Raw genomic sequence first — 23,295 nt, forward strand, 5'->3', positions numbered from 1 at the left:
TGATGTGTATGCAAAAAGTATGTTTCTTTATAAATTCAGTTGTGCTGGTTTTGAAAAGCGGGTTCTGATCTGATATAAAAAATAAAAAGGATGCTTTTTAAATCCAATTAACTCAGAAAAAAACATCGCAAGCAAATATTACAAAACCACCGAAGGCAGTAATAATTTCCTCTTGTTGATTTAGATTTCATTAGGGCCTGGGCTCTTGAAACAATTGGTGGGATCACAGCGCTGACTAACGGGATGACATAAGGGCTCTTTACACAAATGGGGCCCGTAGAAGTTATCCATGGGAAAACTTTCAATTGTCAAGAGATAAACAGGTTTTAGATCTGAGAGGTGTTTAATCAGGACATACAGTGAAGGCCAGGAAGACTTCATATTGCAAATCACAGGACTTATTGAGGAGTTCCTGTGCTTAAAAACCTCCGGCTGTCTGCATCACTTGCTGAAGAGTATCTCTCTAGCTCTCCCGCTACGTCCTCCTTCCTCTCTCTTCCCTTTCCCCTTCCCCTCTTCCTTATTTTCTCTCCCTCTCCATCTTTTCCTTCTTTTATCCCTTCCTTTCTACCTCTTCCTCCCCTTCCTCCATCTTCTTCTCCCTCTCCCTCCCTAACCCTAACAATAACATAGTACGCTATGGGACATGCTTCTGGCACCAACTCCCGGTGACTGTTCCACATACCTTTAATATAACCATGGATACATCGAAACTCTCCCTGGCAGTTTATTAGAAATGATTATTTTGTTTTAGATTCCCATTCATTCCCAGGTTAAGGTTAAACATCACAGTTAAGGCAGTGTTTAACACAAAGAACCCAAAACATCAGAAAAAATATCACCTGGGACAGTTGCTTTGCTTTGCAAAGTTTAAGGCAGTGCTTTCTTCCAGCACGCTTTGTGCTTTCACAAAAGTCCTGATATGTACCATATGTGTAAGTAAAAGAGCTAAATAAAATTTAATGGATCACCTGAGTCAAGTTATTGACAAAAACTTCTGTCTTATGCCAAGTTCAGATTGCAGAATCTGAAGGCCACAACATAGGGTGCGTGGTGTTGAGTTGCGATCTCTCACCTTTGAAAATTTGAAGATGAAATTACCCTCATCTGTAAGTGGCGTCTATGGGAGGAGCCAAGTGGTATGTATATAAGACATACCTACTTGGAAGCCCATGGATAGACCACATTTGAGTTGTCTTGATTTTTGATTGAGTAGAAATTACATAAGAATTTATGTAAAATCATCTGATGATCCCAGTTGCTTGAGACAATATAAAACATCTAACCACTTTTTAAGTTGGGTCTGAACATACCTAACAGACAACATCAAAAACTGCAGCGCAGAATGAAGTTGTTAGAGCCACGTGGCTTCGAGGTTACCTTAATGGCGGACTCCCGCACAAGGTGTGCTACTGTGAAAGAAAGCATGTGGCCCCAGAGCAAATCACGGATTTCATGGCTATTTATTCATCGATTCCTTCATTTTCTTACTTAGCACCTACTATGAAAGGCAATCTTTTACTAATCACAAATTAATTTAGGGGTGGATCTAGGCTTCCCTGAATGTCAAGAGTACGCCTTTCTTGCATTTTCAAGAGACTCCAGACCATTGCATTCCAGGGGCTGGTGTGTTTTTGAGATAAGGAGCATCTCTCACAGTAAGTTAGGCTAAAGACCGTCAAGGGATATGGTCTTTCCCCACAGAGAACTGAGTGTCTTATGGGCTTTTAAACTCCTGTTCTGCTTGTACCAACAGTAGTTCTTATGGCTAGTATCCACACACCAATAACCTTCCTGCGGGCAGAGAGAGCCTCCCAGGAGTCTCGAAGATCATGTCAGGAAAGCAGCGACAACGTGATTTTAACATATAAATTTTGCTTAAGCAATTAATTATTGTTTTGATAGACATATTTTTCATTTAAGTATACAGAGTGTGAAATTATCTATCTACATGTGTTTCAGATGCTTATAGATTTCCATACCTGTACAATAAAGAGTGTGTCTACCAAGAAACAGTTTTAGAGCAGAGGAGTTACCTAGATATACCCAAATAATGAAAGATCTTTAAGGCTTTTTAGTATATGGTCATGTATTCTGTAGTTTCTCAACATGCTTTAAAAATAGAACTATGCCTATTTCCAATCTCTCTCTCTCTCTCTCTCTCTCTCTCTATATATATATATATATATATATATATATATATATAATAGTAAAGGAAAATTTAACCAATTTTTTTTGTGATTATGTTTTCAGCTTAAATACATGTGCCTCTTGACAAGAAAGTAAAGGTAGGTGTGAATTGTTGCTAGCTGTTGGATTGTTCTAGGTCTACTCATTCAAACGCCCCTGTGTTATTTTAGGAGTAGGGTAATTAGGTGCAGGTCCTTCCCATTATGGATTAACGATGTCAGAATAAATGTGAGTTCACCTCATAGAAACCCTTCAAGCAGTGTTTCAAACAAATAGGGATCCAAACCTCTATATTAATTTTTTGAATTACACCTGTGTTGGTTAGTTTGAGCTGGCACAAGCTTGAGTTGTTTGGAAAGAGGGACTCTCACCGGGGAAATGCCTCCATAAGATTATCCCATGGGCAAGTGTGTGGCACATTTTCTTGATTAATGAATGCTCTGGGAGGGAACAGCTCACTGTGGGTGGTGCCAACCCTAGGCATGTGGTCCTGAGTTGTATAAGAACATAGCTGAGTAAGCTATGAGGAACAAGGCAGTAAACAGCACTCCTCCATGGCTTCTGCTTGAATTCCTACCTCCAAGTTTCTGCCCTGCCTTCCTCAGGGATAACATATCACCTAGAATGTGTAAGATGCAATGCTCTTTTCTCCCTAAGTTGCTTTTGGTCATAGTGTTTTATCATATCAACAGAAGTCTTAAGACACACCTTTTTATTTATGTGTGTGTGCACGCAAATGAGAGCATGTGTGCACTAGAGTGCACAGCACATATGTGGAGGTCAGACGCTAATTTGCAGGAATCAGTTCTCTCCTTCCACTGCATGAGGCCTGGAGACTGAACTCAGGTGGTCAGATTTGGCAGTGAGTACCTCACCTTACCCGCCGAGCCACCTCTCTATAGCTATCTTGAAAATTAACAAAGGTAAGCGTGCCAATTTTTAAAACAAGTCAAAGGTAGGCGATTCCTGAAAAAGTATTAATGGTCAATAGGACCCATTTTTAAAATATGCAAACTCTTTAGTGTATCAATGACTATACATTAGAATGAGAAACAGTAAAACAGAATTGTAGAGATGAGCAGTTGCTGGTATAGGTCTGTCAGCGCCTTGAGCATGTCTTCAGGACTGAAGGTTCGAGATTTTCACACTGTCAAATTTGGTATGTTGATCTTCATTTTCATATGCTTGCGCGAGGAAACTGTTGAATTTCTGGTGAGAACATTTATATTCAAGGAAGAAGAAACAAAATATGACATTTTTTTAGGAGGGAAGTTAGCGATTTCCCTGGTATTCCCAGTACATTTCTGTTAACATTATGTTTCTCCCCCTCCCCTCTCTTCATGTATATATATGTGTGGTGTGCATGTATGTGTGTTCACACATATGGTGTGTGTGTGGAAGCCTGAAGTTGATGTCAGGAGTCTTAACTCTTCTACCTCACTCTTTTAGACAGTGTCTCAGCCCCAGAACTTGCAGCTGTGTCTAGTCTGTCTAGGCAGCTTGCTTTAGGCTTCTCCCACCTCTATGTTCTGAGCCTGGAATTATAGGCTAGCTGTTCTACCAACCCAGCATTTATGTGGGTTCTGGGGATCAGAATTCTAGGCCTCTTGCTGGCATGGCACGTATTATAAGTGCTGAGCCATCTCCCCACCCATGCATTCTTTAGTTCTCTTTGCTTCCTATTGGCTAGGATTACATCCTAACCCTACCAGACTTTCAAAGCATCCCAGAAGGGGGAAGGCCAAGGAAAGTGGGAATGGACGAGATCGGCCAGGTTAGTGGAGTATCGTTTGTTACTACTGACGTGCCATTAGGGGAATGTGTTCACTCACAGGTTAAAGTGCTCTGATCCGGGGCTGTGAGGGTGAAAACACTCAGTGTCTCTCAGCACTGTTCATGATAGTGGCTGCTGACCACAGATGGCTCCTAAGCCCTTGGAGTACGGCTACTGTGACTAAAGATTTGGTTTTTAAGATTACGTTTAACTTCATTTTAAATAGTCACATGTGGCTACCAGTTTGGACCACACAAATTAGATGATTCATCTGAATTATTTTGGAACAGGAGATGACATTTGGAGATTAAGTCTTTTGTTGTTACGTGTGTTCTTTTTTCAAAATTATAATTTAATTACAATTATTTTTCCATTCTTTTTCCTCCCTCCAGCCCCTTACATATAGGCTTTTCTGCTCTTCTTCAAACCCATGGCCTCTTTCGTTGCTAATTGTTATCACATTGCATATATGTGAATATGTTCCTAAATATAATCTGTTCAGTCTATATAATGTTAGGAGTATGTATGTTTTAGGGCTGAGCATTGGGCATTGGGTACCCACTTGGTGTTCTCTTCCATGGGAAGGACTGCTCCCCAGCTTTCTCAATTGCCTTTTCATAGGATTATGGCCTCATGGGCTTTTCTCCTTCTAGTCTGGCATGTTCATTGGCATCATCCCTGTTCAACTCATGTTTGGGCAGTCATGTCAATGGGACTTCATGGGTGTAATGCCTGATATTAGAAAGAGACATGGTCTCACAGCAAACCCTCTGGTCTTCTGGCTCTTACAATCTTTTTGCCACCTCCTCTGCAACATTTTCTGAGCTTCAGATGTGGGAGTGTTTTGTAGATGTGTCCATTGGGACTGGGCTCCACAAGTCTGCATTTTGATTGGTCTTGATTTTCTGGAGTTTGGTCTTCATCTGTTGCAAATAGAAGTTTTCTTGATGAGACATTGAGACTACGCTTATCTGTGTGTATAAGGACAAATGCATATATATTGTTGTTAAGGATTATGCTGGTTTAGTAAATTAGCATTCACAGAGTCTCTTATGGTGGCCATGATTTTACTAGCATGGAGTAGTTAGCGAGGTTTCCAGTAACAGGCATGGTCTCCCTCTTGTTGAGCAGCTCTTCAGTCCAATTAGAGAGTTGGTTACTGCCTTAGTATGAATGCCTCCACGGCACCTATGGGTTGATTGTGCCGTGCTGGCTGTTGATGTGTGGGCATCATAACCAGATAGAGCTGTTGGCTCTTATAAAACTTGTGAATTTCTGTACATTCCATATAGGTTTTTAGTTTGCATTTATTTATAATTGCTTTATATTTCTTTGCTCAAAATAAGATTTCTAAATTCTAATCTGGAGATTGCTCGTATAGTTAAGAAAATTTAGCACAATTATAAGAAAAAAAATATGTACCAGTAGCCCATTTCCTTTTGCAGCACCATTTTAATGCCATTGCAGTGACAATGGGGGCAAAATGATTCTTATAGGGACCACTGGCCTCCTTGAGTTCTACGATTATATAAACCACCAACCCTACCCCTCCCCACAACACACACACACACACACACACACACACACACACACACACACACACACACACACATCATGAAATGATCCCAGCCTCAGAAACATGTGAGTTTATTTTGGATTTAATTGTATTCTTGGCAAGTTTCATGAGAAAGGAATACTTGAGGAGCCTGGGGAGCTTGCAGTGTTGAGAGGCCTTCCCAGCTCTGGTTTCCTCATACACTTGGGTGTTGGTGAGCAGCCTGCCAGAGCTCTTTGGACAGAGCTCCGATAGACTGAACATGGCCAAGCTGGAAGGGTATGGACCTAACATGTGTTAATAGGAAACATCACAGGAGCTCGGAGTTCTAGCGACTTGGGTGGTGTCACATGGATTTGGGAGGCGTCATGCTGTCTTGAGTTTTGCCAGGATATATGACAGCAAGTCATTTTGGTCATCCAAATTAGACTGTTTCAGTGACTTTTAGGTCCACTGTAGATCCCCTGATTTATGTGTGATAATTCAGAAATAAGTAATAAAATTTTCTGAGGGGAAAATTTATACTTTTAAAGGAAACTGTTAAACTAATTCTTAAAAAAAAAGAAATTGCATAAATATTGCTTAACTTTGACCAGGTCACAGACCTACATAGAAAATGAACATTGCTGTTTAAGCACCAGGACTGTAGTAACTGATGTATGTATACTGGGAATTGGTACCAGGACCGCCAGTGGTTGCCAATACTCATGGGTAAAAAGTCCTTTACATAAAATAGTGTGTTATTTGCACTTGTTTATGTATTTCATAGACATACTCTTCTGTGTACTTAAATCATCTCTAGATCACTTGCAATTGTAAATATAATCAGTATAAACAGTATGGCAATTATACTGTTTGGGGAACTTGGCAGGAAAATTGACAGTATATCCAGCTTGTCATAGGTCTAAAGGTGCAGTATATGAACATGAAATCACCTGAACAGTGCTCGACTAAGTGCTGAAGAGAGGCTAGTGCTAATAATGGGTGAAATAGTAGGAGGTCACAGCAGGGCGTACCCACTTCCCTTCATTAATGTCGTTAATGCGGATTCAGCATAGGGCACAGGATGTAACAGTTTAAAGTTTTGCTTCTTTGGAACTTTCTACATTTTTTTTAAGCACTTTTATTTGTGGTTGACTGAATCCAGGGATTCAGAGCCTATGAATATGTAGAACTACAGTACCGTGAAGAGTTAGATTATCAGTTAAAGCAACAGTGCTAAGATTGCTGCAGAACCCTGACTGCAAACAGAGCATGCTCAAAGGGTTAATGCTGGAGTGGCTGGAGCCCAGGAGGAGGGGAAAAGTTGAGGGAACAAGTGAGAGCTAATGAAACATCAGAGGCCAGTATCAGTGAAGAGCACTTGCTGCCTCTAATCTTTAAACAGGCCCAGAAGATCTCTGGCCTTGGAGGAGAAGCCCCTGAATAGAAATTATGTTCCTGGGTACAGGAGAACAGCCTTGGAAATAATCCTATCCCTCGTAGAAGCACAGGAGAGTCAATAGTATTCTTGTAGCTTTTTCTAGAAGCTTCCCATCCATTACCTGGTTAATCTTATAAGTCTATGGGCACATCAAGAATACATTATCCAAAGATGAAGGATGATGACTCTTGAGGGTTAGGGAAAGAGGTTAGCGTGGTGCTGCCATGTGTACGGTACCATTGTGTGCCAAGGCTTTGAAACTCTTCCACACACTTGGTAATTTCATCTTCTCAAAGGCCCTGACTACTAAGGAGGAGATTGAAGCTCAAGGAAGATATGCTGGCTAATGGAAGATTCCAGTGACCCTGCTCCCTCTCCAGACTCCCATATCCAAGGTGTAACTACTGTGCTTGTGACAATGTGTCAAATGGTTTAGGCCACCAAGTCTTGTATAAGAACCATAGTTGTAACGAGGGAAGGGGTGGTTTTCTGTACGCATCATACGTAGTATCACCGAAGTCATAGTATTCCTTGAGGAGACGAAGGTGTTAGTTTTGGGGCAAGTGACTCAGGACTGACATTTGCATTTGGGGGTTTTGATTCTGAAACTATTGGTCAGTAAACTCTACTACATCGCTCATTAGAAAATGTTGGCTGTGCAGACCCAAAAAGAGGAGCGTGGGATGTACTCACTCATATTTGGTTTCTAGCCATAAATAAAGGACATTGAGCCTATAATTCGTGATCCTAGAGAAGCTAAATAAGAAGGTGAACTCAAAGAAAAACATATAGGCATCCTCCTGAATATTAACCTTCATCAGGCGATGAAAGGAGACAGAGAGAGAGACCCACATTGGAGCACCGGACTGAAATCTCAAGTTCCAAATCAGGAGCAGAAGGAGAGAGAGCACGAGCAAGGAACTCAGGACCGCGAGGGGTGCACCCACACACTGAGACAATGGGGATGTTCTATCGGGAACTCACCAAGGCCAGCTGGCATGGGTCTGAAAAAGCATGGGATAAAACCAGACTCGCTGAACATAGCGGACAATGAGGACTACTGAGAAGTCAAGAACAATGGCAATGGGTTTTGATCCTACTGCACGTACTGGCTTTGTGGGAGCCTAGGCAGTTTGGATGCTCACCTTACTAGACCTGATGGAGGTGGGTGGTCCTTGGACTTCCCACAGGGCAGGGAACCCTGACTGCTCTTCGGGCTGATGAGGGAGGGGGACTTGATCGGGGGAGGAGGAGGGAAATGGGAGGCGGTGGCGGGGAGGAGGCAGAAATCTTTAATAAATAAATAAATTAATTAAAATAAAAAAAAAAAGAAAATGTTGGCTGTGGAAGCAGTTTTACTAAGTTAAACCCAAACCTGAAGCAACATAGAAAATCAAAATGATGGCAGCCAGTCTGATGTTTTGCTTGTTGTTAATCTCTGCTTAACTGTATGTAATGTGAGTCCTCATTTTGACCATTTGAAGAGCCTGTGATTAATGATGGTCTGTATTCATGGGGCTGGAGAAGCGGCTCACTGGTTAAGAGCACTTGTTACTCTTACAGAGGACCCAGGTTTGAGTCCTGTCACCATGTGGCAACTCATCTCTAACTATGGCATCTAACGCCCTCTTCTGGGCTCTATAGGTATTGCGTGCATGTGGTTCACAGAGATGTATGTCGGTAAAACATGAAATAAAATAAATCTTTTAAGAAAATAAAGTATGGGATAAAACCGGACTTGCTGTACATAATGGACAATGAGGACTACTGAGAACTCAAGAACAATGGCAATGGGTTTTTGATCCTACTGCACGTACTGGCTTTGTGGGAGCCTAGGCAGTTTGGATGTTCACCTTACTAGACCTGGATGGAGGTGGGTGGTCCTTGGACTTCCCACAGGGCAGGGAACCCGGATTACTCTTAGAGATGATGAGGGAGGGGGACTTGATGGGGGAGGGGGAGGGAAATTGGAGGTGGTGGCGGGGAGAAGGCAGAAATCTTTAATAAATAAATAAACAAGCAAACATTAAAAAAAAGAAAATAAAGTTTAAAAAGGTTCAAGTAACAAGGCAGTGGTGGCAGAGGCAGGCGAATATCTGAGTTTGAGGCTAACCTGGTCTACAGAGGGAGTTCCAGGACAGCCAGGACTATACAGAGAAAACCTGTCTCAAAAAACAAAATCAAAAAAAAAAAAACAAAAAAAAACAAAAAAGGTTCAAGTAAATAATGCATAAACCAAAACCAAAAAGAAAATCTTTAAGTAAGTGGGTTGTAATTTCCAGGAAAAGTTTGCATGAAATACCAAATACAAAATTAATCCCAAGTAAGTCATAGTTACATGTTAAATTTTTTATTTATGGAAGCAAGCAGGAGCTGAATGGGAGAGTGGCTACCACCCTCACTTATACGCACAGAAGCCGTTGCAATGTTGAGCTTAGGAAGTGCTTTCTCATCCACTGTCATCATACCCATAGCTAGGAGCTACAGACGAGATGCTGAGACTCCTAACTCTTCTAGTGGCCCCTTATCAGACGAGGATGTAGCCCAAGAGGACCTCTAGATTTCTGGCTCTAGATTCCACAGCTGACCCATCCCAAGGTTTTGTGATTTTTTTTTCCATCTTGACTATTAAAACAACATAAAGGGAAAAAATGAGACATTTCTATACAGAAGTCTTATTAGATCATCATCAGATAAATAATAATGTAGCATGAAGCCAACAGTAGAACAAACCAGAGGATGTATTGACATCTGGCGTGATGGTCAAAGGCCTTAATTTTGTAATGTATTTTAATTGACACACATGTAACACCGTGTTGATAAATCGACAAGGGACATAATAAGCATCAATATAAGATGCCCGAGTATGCTTTCTTCAAAAACTAAGCTCATCAATAATGAGATGTACGCAAATTAAAATATTAACTATCATTTTACATGCTTCAAGATGAAGAGTTTTAAAAAAATTCTTTAGGCCAATGCTAGGGAATAATAAGACTCTTGGTATAGTGACTATGGAATATGTTTAGTCTCTTCGGAAAAGCAATTTGGCAACAGTTATAAGGTGTCATAGAATTCTCCCACCCCTGGGAATTTATCATATCGCCATTATTAAGGACAACAAAATTCACATGTAAGAAAAAGTTCACTGCGGCAATAGTTATAGTGGTGAGAAACTGGAATCCTTTTGAAGCCGTCCGAGAAATGACTCACCAAACTACGGGATTATATGTCTGAGGATTTTGTGAAGAAACATAGCTGGTGTGTGTGTGTGTGTGTGTGTATGTGTGTGTGTGTGGATGGGGCAGGACAGGGAGAGGAGAGTGAGACGGAGAAGGAGGAGGAAAGCTGGAGGAGGCAGACTGTCTGAAACTGTTTGACATGATAATGCAGGAGACCCACAGACCCAGGAGAGCCGATCCAGTGGGCTCTGGAGAGTGCTGATGTAAAGTCAGGAAAGAGGATGTGCTCTCTTGAAGACATTACTTAGGTCAAGGGGGTAATTATTTCTCACCAAGCTTGCATTTGAGTGAGACTTTCAGCATACTAGATGAGTCTTACCCAGGGTGGGAGAAAAATCAGCGTCACTCAGTTTACCAGTTCCAGCATAATGCCACCCAGAGCCACCTGTGCAGATCTGTGCAGACGTTGTCTTTGGCCAGGTGTCTGGGTACCCTGGAACTCAGTTGCTGTGAGTCATGAAACGAAGCATCATAGCCTACATAGCCTTTGAATCCATCATGAAAACCATACAGTAAGAATGCTAATGATATTCATTGAGAAAAAAAAGTCAATTAAACTTTACGCTGTGCCTTTGATTTCCAAAAGTATTATCATTAAGAGTAATTACATGAAAATTAAACTGCGGATGAAATAATATGTGTACACACTTTTGTGTGTGTGCACGTGCACGCACAATATTGGTGGCAGATGGCAAGGAACGAGAATTCTTGGTGAGTGAAGTCTCAGGATCAGGCTGGATAGGTGCACTGGTGCCGAGTGCTGGGAACATTAAGGTCCCATCCTCAAGTAATTGGACTTTGTCTGAAGACAGACAGAACATACACAGCACCCAAAAACTGTGCGTGAACACCCAAGGGAGGCAATTTGCCAGGTACACGGGCTTAAAATGCAACCTTAATAGGCTCAACTTAGAGTGACCAGCTGTCACTTTCCTTAGGGTGGGAGAAGTTTGCAGGATAAGTCCCCGAGAGAGGGAGAAAGGGGAAGGAGGCAGACTGTATGGAATTGGTAAATGTCACAATGGCGGAGACCCACCGACCCAGGAGAGCCTATGCCGAGGGTCCCTACTAGTCCCTGTCTGAGGTCAGAAAAGAGGATATGCAACATACTTGAAGACTTGCAACATACTGGCTGCATCTCACCCATGCTGGGAGAGAAATTAGCTCCTCCAGTTTACCTCCCTCAGCGAGTTGCTCACCCTAGTCTAAAATGTGCAAACCGAGATGCATGTTCTGTAAGAGGGATGAAAGATGAACGAGGGATAAGTCTAAGCTGAGCCTCCAATTCCGCGGGGGCAGAGTCAGGAATATGGTTTGAAAATATTTTGTAGTAGAAGCAATCAAGTGACATTTTGGGGGTCAGAGGGGAAAAGCTGAGATTTTTTAAAAATTTTTCTTTTGCTAAAATGAAATAAAATAAAATAAAATAAAAGTCAAGACGGTTGCACAGTCAAATCATAGCAAATAACCCCCTGGTGAAAACATTGACAGTTTAAATCGGAATGGCTTCCTTATTGGGTTTTCCAATTACTGTTTTATTTATTTGGTTTTAATTTTATGCCAAGGGGAATACAAACCTATAACAACACCTCATTAATTTGTACTAATGGGGAGGCAGAGTGCTGACTGGAACAAGAGCACGCTATTTAAATGCACACAATGCTAATACATCTGCGGCCTTAGAGAACACCCGTGCCAATGGGATGGAGCCCACTGAACTTTGAAGTTTCTTCTTGTTTTCCCAGCTGGGCTCTGACCGCTACCACCTCCTGGTGTCGGCCTCTCACCACCGACTGTTCCTTGGCACTGCCTTCCAACTGTACTGCTTATTGGTTTATTGGAGAGCAGGGCCTGTCGGTGTGCTGGCGGCCAACCTGTGTGGAGTTGGGGCCAACTTCTAGCTCTCTGTGACTTGTCCTTCTGTGAGGATGGAAATCAGTGTTTGTGAGTCAAGGGGTCTCCAAGGGTTCCTAGGCCTCAGACTCTCTCCTGGCTAATTGCTAGTTCTATGCAAGCCACCCAGTCCTTCCTGTTCCTCACTTTCTCTGTATAAAATGGTTTATTGGCATCACAGAGTTTAATGACGGTTGTGTATAATTGCTGAGCACTGCATATACCCCACATGTTTATTAGTATTGTCCTCCATCAGATGCTTATTAGTTATGTCTAGTCATCTCCCTGTACTCTAGCCACCTGTCTGCTTATCTATCTATCTATCTATCTATCTATCTATCTATCTATCTATCTATCTATCTATCTATCTACCTATTATCTATCTATCTATCTATCTATCTATCTATCATCTATCTATCTATCTATCTATCATCTATCTATCTATCTATCTATCTATCTATCTATCTATCTATCTATCTAATCTAATCTAATCTATCATCTCTCTACCTACCTACCTAACCATCCATATAACCATATATCCATAGCGTCTATGTATTTCTCTATACACCTACCTATCTATTGACCTAAGTATCTACTATGTATCTATCTACCCGTCTGTCTGTCATCTATCATCACTCTCTCCTCTTTCTCCATCTATTCCCATAGGCTTGCAGCGAGCCCAGATCTTTTAGGGTATCCCTCATAGAGCAAACAGTGTAGTTAAGGGCTTTTGAGGAGAGGAAGACAGGCTTAAAGAATGGGCTGATTTCAGGGGGTTGGGAGGTGCGTGAGGAGAAGAAACTGTGATCACCGCTTCCTTGCAGTGCTATGGTGAACAGACTGTCTTTAAAATATGATGTTATTTTTAATTATGTGTTTCTCTACGTGTCTGTGTGTGGGGTATATGCACAGGAGTGCAGGTCCCTGCAAAAGTCTGGGGAGTCAGATCCCATGGACCTGGAGTATATGCAATTGTAGGCCTCTGCATACCTGTGGGTGTTGGGAATTGAGCTCTGGGCCTCTGCAGTAAGAACTCTTAACAACTTAGCCATCTCTGTCACCCCTGCTGAACAGATTTTCTGATGGCGAAAGGAAGTTATTGCAAAAATCTGAAGAAGTAAAGTAAAAGGAACAAGTCAGTCTGTGCCGAGCTTGGTGATAACTCTCAGGAGTTGGGTGTCCCAATTTTGGGCTGCTTTTGGAGGTCTTGTTTTTTAAGGCAAGGCATCCTGGCTCCTCTCAAAAACTGCCAACCGTATACCTCTTTGAGAGGGGACTTGTGCTTTCATTGGCTTCCTCCCTATTTCCAGATGGGGCTCTCTGTTCCCCAACCTCCTTCCTCTAATTCTCTAACTCCGGGGAGATTGACAAATCTCATTCACTTCAGAGCCAGGGCCAAAGAATGGATTATTTTGAGTGTATTTACTTGATGCTGTTCCCTCTCCAGCAAGGCACTATCATTAATTAGACAAAAACAAACACAGCAAATCCTCACCAGCTGAGCTTGATATTTTCAAAGGCTCATAGATCTCATCTGCATAAAATAAATTAAATTTAGAGCCTACCTAGTGCATACATTCATTCTTCGGGGTCTTTCCTTCTTCCACATTACTGTCTGCATCGCGTCCCAAAGAGTTGTCCCCCAGTTCTGATGGGTCTGGAGTGCCTTGTGGGTCCTGGAAGAAGTGAGTTCCATCCTCACTTGGCTGTGTTACCCAAGAGGCTGATGGGAAATAATGGGCACAGCGTGGAATAGAGAGTCCAGGACTATATAATGCAATGGGTGGTTTTAGCTTCCTCAGGGCTAGAGATTGAACCCAGGGCCCTTTGGATGCCAAATTGCTAAACAAGCAGTCTCCCACTGGGTCACATCCTCAGTCCCTCCCATTTATGCTTTCCAAAAGTTGAATCTAGGTTAGTGTAGTGGTTCACACCTGTAATCTCAGCATTTAGGAGGCTGAGATAGGAGGATTGCCATGAGTTTGAGACTAGCCTGGGATAATACTTCTAATTAGAGTTATCCCAAGATATTTTATGTTATTTGTGGTTATTGTAAAGTGTGATGTTTTCTTTTTTCAGCCCATTTATCATCTGTATACGGTAGGGCTACTGAATTTTTTGAATTAACCTTGTATGCTGCTACATTACTGAAGGTGTTTATCAATTGTAGAAGTTCTTTGGTAGAGTTTTGTGGGTCACTTATGTAACCTATCATATCATCAGCAAATAGTGAAAGTTTGACTTCTTCTTTTCCTTGATCTCCTTTTGTTGTTTTGTTGCTCTAGCTAGGACCTCAAGAACTATATTAAATAGATATGGAGAGAGTGGACAACCTTGTCTTGTTCCTGATTTTAGTGGAATCTCTGGGAGTTTCTCCCGTTTGATGTTGGCTGTTGGCTTGCTGTATACTGCCCTTATTATGTTTAGGTATGTTCCTTGTATCCCTGCTCTCTCCACCACTTTTATCATAAAGGGGTGTTGAATTTTATTGAAGGCTTTTTGAGGATCTAATGAGATGATCATGTTTTTTTCTTTCAGTTTGTTTATATGGTGGATTACATTGACACATTTTTGTATGTTGAACCATTCCTGTATCACTGGGATGAAGCCTACTTGATCATGGTGGATGATTTTTCTGATGTGTTCTTGTATTCAGTTTATCAGTATTTTATTGAATGTTTTTCATCTATGTTTATGAGGGAGAGTGGTCTGTAATTCTCTTTCTTAGTTGTATCTTTGTATGGTTTGGGTATGAGGGTAACTATAGTCTTGTAAAAAGGATTTGGCCATGTGCCTTCTGTTTCTATTGTTTGGAACAATTTGAGGAGTAATGGTGTTAGTTCTTTGAAAATCTGGTAGAATTCTGTGCTAACATCTTGAAATTCGCAGGCAAATGGACGGAACTAGAAAAAAACCATACTGAGTGATGTAACCTAGACCCAGAAAGACAAATATAATATGTACTCACTCATAAGTGACTTTTAGACATAAAGCAAAGAATAACCAGCTTATAGTCCACAACCCCAGAGAACCTAGATGACAAAGAAGACTTTAAAAGAGAAATACATATATCTGCCTAGGAAGATGGAAAAGACAAGATCTCCTGGGTAAACTAGGAGTGTGAAGGGCAGCGGGGCAGGGTATATAACTCAATTGAAAACAATAAATTATAAAAAGAAAAACATTAATAAAAATAACTTATCTTGGTTCTAAAAATACTCCTGAGTAGCTTATGAGATTATATATATGTAAAGTATATACATATATAGTGTGTACATATACATATGTATACATATATATTATTTATGAAAATAAAGATTCTTGAGATCTGTAGATTCCATTTATGTTATACCCTAATAGAGAGTTATAAATTTAAAAAATGGTTTTGTGCATTTAAAAAAATCTTCCTTCCTTTAAAATATTTTCGTTTTGAAGGAGAACTCGAAGGTTCCCCTTTTAGGAGAAAATGAAAGGGATAATGACAGCAAAAGCACCACTTGTGGCTTTGAGATTTTTGCTTCTCCTTCCCTGCAACAGTTCTGTCATCCGGAAAGCATGGCATGCCGGGTTCTGTGAGGACACCGTTTAAGGCATCCCAGCAGCAGAGGTCTCAGTGGATGTTCGTCTCACAAGCCTGACACCCTGAGTTTGGGTGCCCAGAACCCTTGTGAAACCCTGATGCAGTAGTGCCAGTGTCCTGCTGAGAGAAGGGGGCTGAAACTCAAGACTCACAAGAGGCTGTGGCCTGACTAGCCTTGCTTATGCAGCAGTGAGGGGATCTTTGCTGTGGGAATTCGCTCCACCAATAGCTTTGGGGTACCGGCCTTAGGGCGTGGCTTCTGTGTACAGACGTAATGTTTTCTATGAGAGAGACGGGTCTCGCTCTGCTGGTCAGGGTGGAGTGGAGTGTGTCTATTTACAGGCCTGATCCCACAAGTGATTAGCACTGGAGTTTTGATCTGCTCCGTTTCAGACCTGGATAATTTACTTTGTGCCTCATGGCTTTATTACCTCATCGTATTGCCCATCCTGCTTGGACAATTATTACCTCATCTCCTGGCGTCTCTACCTCCGAGTGCTGGGATTAAAGACGTGCGCCCAACAAGCAAGCAATCTTATTAGCTGTGTATGAATTTCATTTATCATTCGTCAGTTCTCCTGTTGACTTGAACCCAGACGGGTTCACCCCTCCTTAGGCAATCTGGTATTCCCCCGCTCTGGGAGGTCACCATATTGATGCCGAACCTAGTGAGGACACTCGATCCGCATATTGCACTACAGCCCAGAACTCCTGGACTCAAGGGATCCTCTTGTCCCAACCTCCAGAGTGGCTCCAAGCTCCACAAGCTCCGCCCAGGTTGGAAGCGAAGCAGGTCAAAACCGCAGTGCTGATCAGTAGTGAGATCGCGCCTGTGACTAGACATTGCACTCCCCGCATAAGCAACATAGCAAGACCTTGCCTCTTCCTTATAAGAGATTACCTCTGCACACAGAAGCCACGCCCTAAGACTGGCACCCCAAAATAGACCCTGTCTTAAACAAGTCAGGAAGACAATAACCAATACCCAAGGTTGTCCTCTGACCTCCTTCTATGTGCTTCAACATGGACATGCAATTACACGCACACTCATGCATCACACACATGTACACTCACAGATGCATACCATGTCAGTAACAGTGAGAAATACAGTTTTATTAATTTTATGAGAATTTGACACTTTGAGGATTGTCTGTACATTTTTTTGAAGATTGAAATCTAAGGATTTAATCCACTGAGTCTTGAATTCATTGCTTCTATACCACTTTGCTTTTGTTTGTGTGATGGTGTGTTGTTTGTGTGTGTGTGTGTGAAGGTGTGTGTTTGTGAAGGTGTGTAATTGATGGTGTGTGTTATGGTCAGTGTGATGGTGTGTGTGTATGTATGAAGGTGTGTGATGGTGTGTGTATGTGTGTGTGTTTGTGTGTGTATGAAGGTATGTAATTGATGGTGTGTGTTATGGTCTGTGTGATGGAGTGTGTGTATGTGTGAAGGTGTGTGATGGTGTGTGCATGTGTGTGAGAAGGTACGTGATGGGTGTGTGTATGTGAAGGTGTGTAATGGTGTGTGTGTTGTGTATTTGGGGTATGTACACATGGGTGTGAGTGCACATGCCGTTGTGTACCATATAGAGCTGGAGGAGGACATTGACTGTCCAGCTCTATCACTTTCTACCTTATTTATTTGAGACATAGGTCTTTTAATGAATCCATAGCTAGGCTTGTGGCCATAAACCCAATGATCTTAATGTCCTCAGTACACCCCCCCACACACACACAAACTGAGGTTAAAGACATGTGGCTATGCATTGCTTTTTACATGGGATGTTGGGATCCAAATTATGGTCCTCATGCTTATGTGGCAAGTGCTTTGACACAATTAGCCTTACCTTCAGCTTCTCCATCAATTTTCCCGTCTCCCCTCCATGACCTGAGGTCATCTGGATGCTGGCTACTATGGTGTAGTATGTTAACTTTTAAATGCCCGCTATCTCTGCTGCCCCCTCGCACCATCATTTTGGGAGGCAAAGACACAGAAACTCAGTGCCCAGCCATGTGGCTAACGATGTGGTGCCGGGTACAGCCATCAACTGACAGTGTTTACTTAGTGGTCTCCGAGGAAAAACCTTGGACGAGTGTATGTTCCTTCCATGTGTCCACCAGTAACACCACTGCTACGCCTGTTGAGAGACCCTCCTGGAAGGGGTCATATCTGCCACCAACCATTGTTAAAAGCTATCTTTCCGGTTTGCTCTGCTGTTGCCACAAAGCCAAGCTTCCAAGACTGCACCTTATGAAGATCTGTCTTACACCCACGTGCCCAGCTGAATGAGATGGCTCACTGAGGAAGCTGTCCTCTTCCATGGAAAGAATGTTGTCCTCTTCCTGGTGCTCAGGGATTTCCAAGCCTCATCAGTGATTGAATTTTAGCACGTTGGTAAATGGTCAGTACATCAATGGAGACCTATGTGTGTGCTTACATTTATTTTCTCTGGCTTCATAATGCAATTTCTAGTGCCATATATGTGCACACATCGGGGCTTATGATATAATGTGTGTCCTATCAGTGCTTGGCCCTGCACAGTAAGGCTCTGAATTCAAGCATGGTAACATTCCACTGAGGCATGAGTCGGGACTTGGGGGCCTAAAAGGAAGATCCAAAAGTGCCTGTGAGACCCAGACTTTGCTGATGGTCATAAGTTATTTTCATGCTATAGTCAGGTGGCTCTTGCTTATAATCCCAGAACTGGGTATTTGGAGGTAGGGAGATCATAAGTTCAAGGACAGGTTGAACTACATAATGATCTCAAGGGCTACACGACTACGTAGTCAAACTCTTCTCAGAAAGAAGTGAACAACGACAAAATCCAAAACAAAAAACTAAAGCCCTCTATGCTCTACTATAGTTAATAGAATAAGCATTTAAAACCTTTTTAAAAGAATTATGCTATGTACCACTGAAAGACAAATGACACAGTAGGGAAGATACCCTGCAAAGTGTTTGACAAGCTAACAGTCTATTGTATTAACACACAGTTTTGCAGCCACTGCGAAAAAAGACAAGCAGAGCCCAAATAAATAGTCACAGAGAGAAAGTATAAGTTTGCAATAAACATGCTGAAAGATGGTTTGCTTCGTTTGACTTAAGGGCTATGTTCTAGTTACCTTTAAATCTTTGCCACAACCTAGAATCTCATGAACAGAGAGCTTCAGTCTAAGAACTGTCTCGATCATATTGGCCTGTGGGAATGTCTGCTTGGCAATGTCCCTGATTATGAATTGATGGAGGAGAGAAAGCCCACTGTGGGTAGCACTACTCCCTAGGCAAGTAATCCTGAGCATTCAGTAAGCCTGCCCATTACCCAGCAGCTGACATCCTCTGTGATTCTTGCCTCACTGCTTTGGTTTGAAGCAAATGCCTTGATCACAGAAATACATGTGGAATAGCAAGCAGGCAGCATGGATGTATTTGTTTCTCTGCTTTGGATTGTGATACGATATGACGCTCTACTTGAGTTCCTGCCTTGACTTCCTTAAAATGATGGGGAGTAACCTGGAACTGAAAACAAAATAAACCTCTTTCTTCCTTGAGTCACTTTTGGTTAGGGTGTTTGTCATAGCAACAGAAATGAAACAAGAACAAACTTTAAAGCAGAACAGTAGTGAAACTCTTGCCTCTCTCATCCCGCCGCTGCCCAACCCACAAAGTCCCAGGATTTCACGTGGTTACTAGACCTTCCTAACTTTTATACCAGTGCTGAGGACTCAATTGCTGGTCCTTATACTTGTGAGGTAAGTGCTTCATCCACCAAGCCATTTCCCCAGCCTTGCCTCCTTTTTCACAATGACCATGTAGATATTTAAGTAATAAGGAGAGTTTAAAATTGTCAGTATAATTGTGGCATTTGATAATTAATTTACTGGCATGATTTTTCTTTATTTTGGATTGGCAGTGCTTGACTAGCTAGCTTAAAGTAAACAACAGATTGCACAACATATATTAAGTTTTTAACTGACTAAGCTCATGTATGTCTGGACCTAGTCAGTCATATATATTTGCTGTGTGGAGGACAGAGACTGACACGGTGATGTAATGTTCACCCTGGAGAGAGACAGGAGTGTGTGGCGTGTGGACGTTTGGAGAAGGAGCTGCCACTAGAATAGACTATGCGGTCAGCATGTTACTGAGAAGCTGACTGGGGGACGAATTGTGAGCAGAATGTTATTCTTGCAAAGGGCCCCGAGGCTGACTCAACACTTCCTCTGCCATTCTGGGCTCTGTGTTTTGCCTCTGTATTTGGCTCCGATGCTCTGAATTTAATTTCCCTAATTGAAAAAAGCCAGTGCTTAAATCGGATGGATGGTGCAGACAGATGTATTCCTTGAGAGAAATGTCACTCAGAATGACCAGAAACCCTGTTGAGGTTGAATGAGGCTATGACTGTGTGGTGGATCAGGCATAGAAGGAAGGTTTAGGGGTGCCACAGTATGTTGGGCCTATGATCTGCTCAGTTTCTTTCCATAATTCTCAGACACAGGAAGTTTGCCTTTGATCTGTGAAGTATAAGGACTCAGTGGGGGGTTCGCTTACTTGCCTCTGTTTCCAGGTTAGTAAGCCATGGAGTCTACATCAGAATTAAGCTACTCCCTAACTCGGGTTTTTTCTCTCTTCCTTTGGTCCCTGTGTTCATTTTGTGACATCTAATGAACCATTGAGTGTCTCTATTCCTGTCTTCTGGCGTCCTGGCTACAAAGGGCATCATATTTGAGCAACGAGTTTCAAGAAGGAGTTCAGGAGCTCTGTGTCCAGGGGTGGGGTTGGGTGAGCATGGATTTTGTGGAAAGGGAGAGGGATGATGCACAGGAGAGCGCTGTGGGGAGAAGTCCTGCCTTCCGATTCTATTTTCCACTTGTCTTGCTGTGCTTTGTGGGCAATGACAAACTCTCAGTGTCCTCATGTTTTAGACGGAATAGTAGTATCTCATTGGTTACATGGAGAGTAAGTAGTAAGACCGGTAAAGTGCTTGGCATGGTTTCTGCCCGCTTAACCCTTCTCCACTCTGTGGTACTGATATTCAGAAGGCAACCACAATCCCAGGTCCAGTTTTCACGACAAAGCCTTTGAGGACCCTGGGGGTGGGAAGGGAGCTTCAGTCTTTCTCTGTGGCTTATTCCTAGTGGCAACGTCACATAGCTATTGCTGTGTGAAAACAGCAATGTAAGACAGAGCATTGGAGAAAGCCCCTGCCCAAACTTGGACCCACTTTTTATCCCAGAGTACAGCACAGAAAGCCACCTTGGACTCTGTTCTCTCAGTGAAATTCTTACAGATTTTACTCTTTCTACTGCACAAGATTCTGGGATACTTTTACTTTGATAGACGGGAAGAAAGAAATCTTACAATGTATGAATGCTATAACCTCTGTCTGTGATGGGCTACTGCTTCATCCTCAGGTGAACTTCAAAAGTTGTACTTTGAAATGGAATTATAAATTTATCTTGAAGGAACTTTTAGACCCTTAACCTAAGGGCAGGGAGGCAATTCTGTCTTAAACACAGCCCTGGAACACAGCATTATAGGAGAAAAAGAAACCAATTAGGTAGCTCTCTCAACTGGACATTTTTTCATTTTCTGCCCTCTGACCCCAAAAGCCCAAATTCCAAGGAAAAGAGACCATAATAACGACTCAGCTTAAAAAACAATCTGGGTGGGTCTGGGTTTGTTACATATTAAACCAGTCTAATGCATTCTTTATTTGTGAAATCGTAAAATTAAAATTGATTCCAGAAGAGTGACTTTGAGACCCATTAACATTCTTATTCATTAGAGAAGCCTGCAGGATTGTGTCCAACTTCGAATTCAGAAAGAAACTCACCAATCAGAAGATATAATTTACTTGAAAATTCTTAGTAATCAAAATTCACTAAAGGGATGGAGATGCAGTTAGGTGGGGTAGATATAGTTAGATACAGTTAGGTGCCCACCCACCATGCACACACACACACACACACACACACGGCTGCATTATGATGCTTTTTGCTTGAAAAGTTGCTGTTTTGATAACTTATGTAGATCGTCATCAAGGTGGGATCAGAAGCAGGTGAGATTATCTGTCACTCAAATGGTTCCGCAAAGCCCAGGACTCATAATTTAATGTGGAAGATATGGATGGAGAGTTACCCACTGCATATAAAAATACTCTGGTTTTGGGACGGAGACTCATGGATTTCCCAAGAGCATTTGACACCATTTCTAGGCCTAGGACAATTTATGTTCACACAGGTAAAAGACATGATCAACTGTCTGCCGAATATTACTTACATACACTAAGAAAATCACGAATCTATAAGTAACTATTTTTCTTATATCACAGACAACTGAAGATTTAGCATTTGCAAAGATTGCCAGTGTCTCTGGCACAGTGTCCACAAATGGGCACTGGTAGAAGATTGGCAGTGGATGACACAGGACCCTCATATCTCAGCAGCTTCATTGCCATCATTTTTAGTATCTCTTTGCTACTCAGCTTTCTGATTTGTGGATGACTTTTTTTTTTTTTTAATCAAGCCAGCTTCGCATATCTATTCACACATTTCTTTGTACACTGTCTTTTTCTGTGATCATTTTATTCTGCTCCAATCTCTGCCTCACACTCTTAGGAGAGTATAAAACACGAGCACGATAAATATTTTTTTTCACTATGAGACCGTTTTATTTGAAAAGGGATTTTGGAAAATACTGGTTAATGTGATTTTTTAGCAATGGCTGTCTATAGCCACAGAAAGCTTGATTAAATTTTAATTAAAGTAGACTTAATTAAATCCTATTGGGTGAAGCAAATGGAAAAAGTGATTAACCCTCCTTAACTGTTTCCACCAATCCTCTGCTCAGTCTTTAGGTGTCTCCCCTGGAGGGGACTTCTGTTGGTAGCAGATACCCACGTTGGTCTGGAGGATGGATATGTTCCCTGATTCCCAAATCCACTGGTGGCCTCTGCATCTCATTTGAAACATGGGCTTTAGTCATTTCCTCAACAAAATATTGCCACCTAAAGAAGAAAAAAAATTAAAAAGCTGAATTATTTGAATTTTATATTTACTCGTGTAGCAAAAGATATTGAACAAAGTGTCTTGAAGTCCCCTCCTCCCCTCCTTGCTTACTTCTTCTAGTTTAGGATGACTCTCTAATATCTGTTTCCAGAGTCTCACCGCTTTTCTAAGTTCAAATATTTCCTTGCTAATACAAAGCATTTTTGGAGGACATTTGAAATAGAAAAAAAAAGGGCAAGAAGTAAAAATTTAGGGTGCTTGTCAATATAAACTATAGTCACCATTTCGGGGGAGCTATCTTGGGATGTTGATGAATAGTTATGTAAGGTGGTTTTCAGAATGCTCCTTTCTTTTCTCCTGTAGTGATCTTTTTCTGGTAGCTTTTTACCAGTATGTTCATGGGCACCTTTATGAATGTTCTGGATGATTCGTTACTTCTACTGCTAAGTAATCAGCAAATAAAAAGTCAACATAATTAAGCAGGCATGGGGATCTACTCCCAGTCAGTATTAAAGGTACATTTCTCCATCCTCCTGGCTCTTAGACTCATGGCCCACAGAATCAACTAAGCAGGGCTCATAGGGACTCACAGAGACTGAAGCAGCAGTTATGGAGAGCTGTGGGACAATGG

General features: G+C 41.8%; 1 protein-coding gene across 2 annotated transcripts in view; it reads left to right on the plus strand.

Annotated features, from left to right (window-relative positions):
* Pid1 (phosphotyrosine interaction domain containing 1) overlaps nt 1-23,295 on the plus strand; it is a 235,474-nt gene that overhangs the window by 37,881 nt on the left and 174,298 nt on the right. Inside the window, exon 1 of one of the 2 annotated variants that reach the window (XM_057763097.1) lies at nt 19,373-19,406. The exons of the other annotated variant lie outside the window; for it this stretch is intronic. The gene's annotated coding sequence lies outside the window, so the exon portion shown is untranslated. Of the gene's footprint in view, nt 1-19,372; nt 19,407-23,295 lie in introns of those variants that run through there. 2 annotated transcript variants of the gene reach the window in all.

The sequence above is a fragment of the Chionomys nivalis genome, chromosome 2 (assembly GCF_950005125.1).
Source record: "Chionomys nivalis chromosome 2, mChiNiv1.1, whole genome shotgun sequence".
NCBI lineage: Eukaryota > Metazoa > Chordata > Mammalia > Rodentia > Cricetidae > Chionomys > Chionomys nivalis.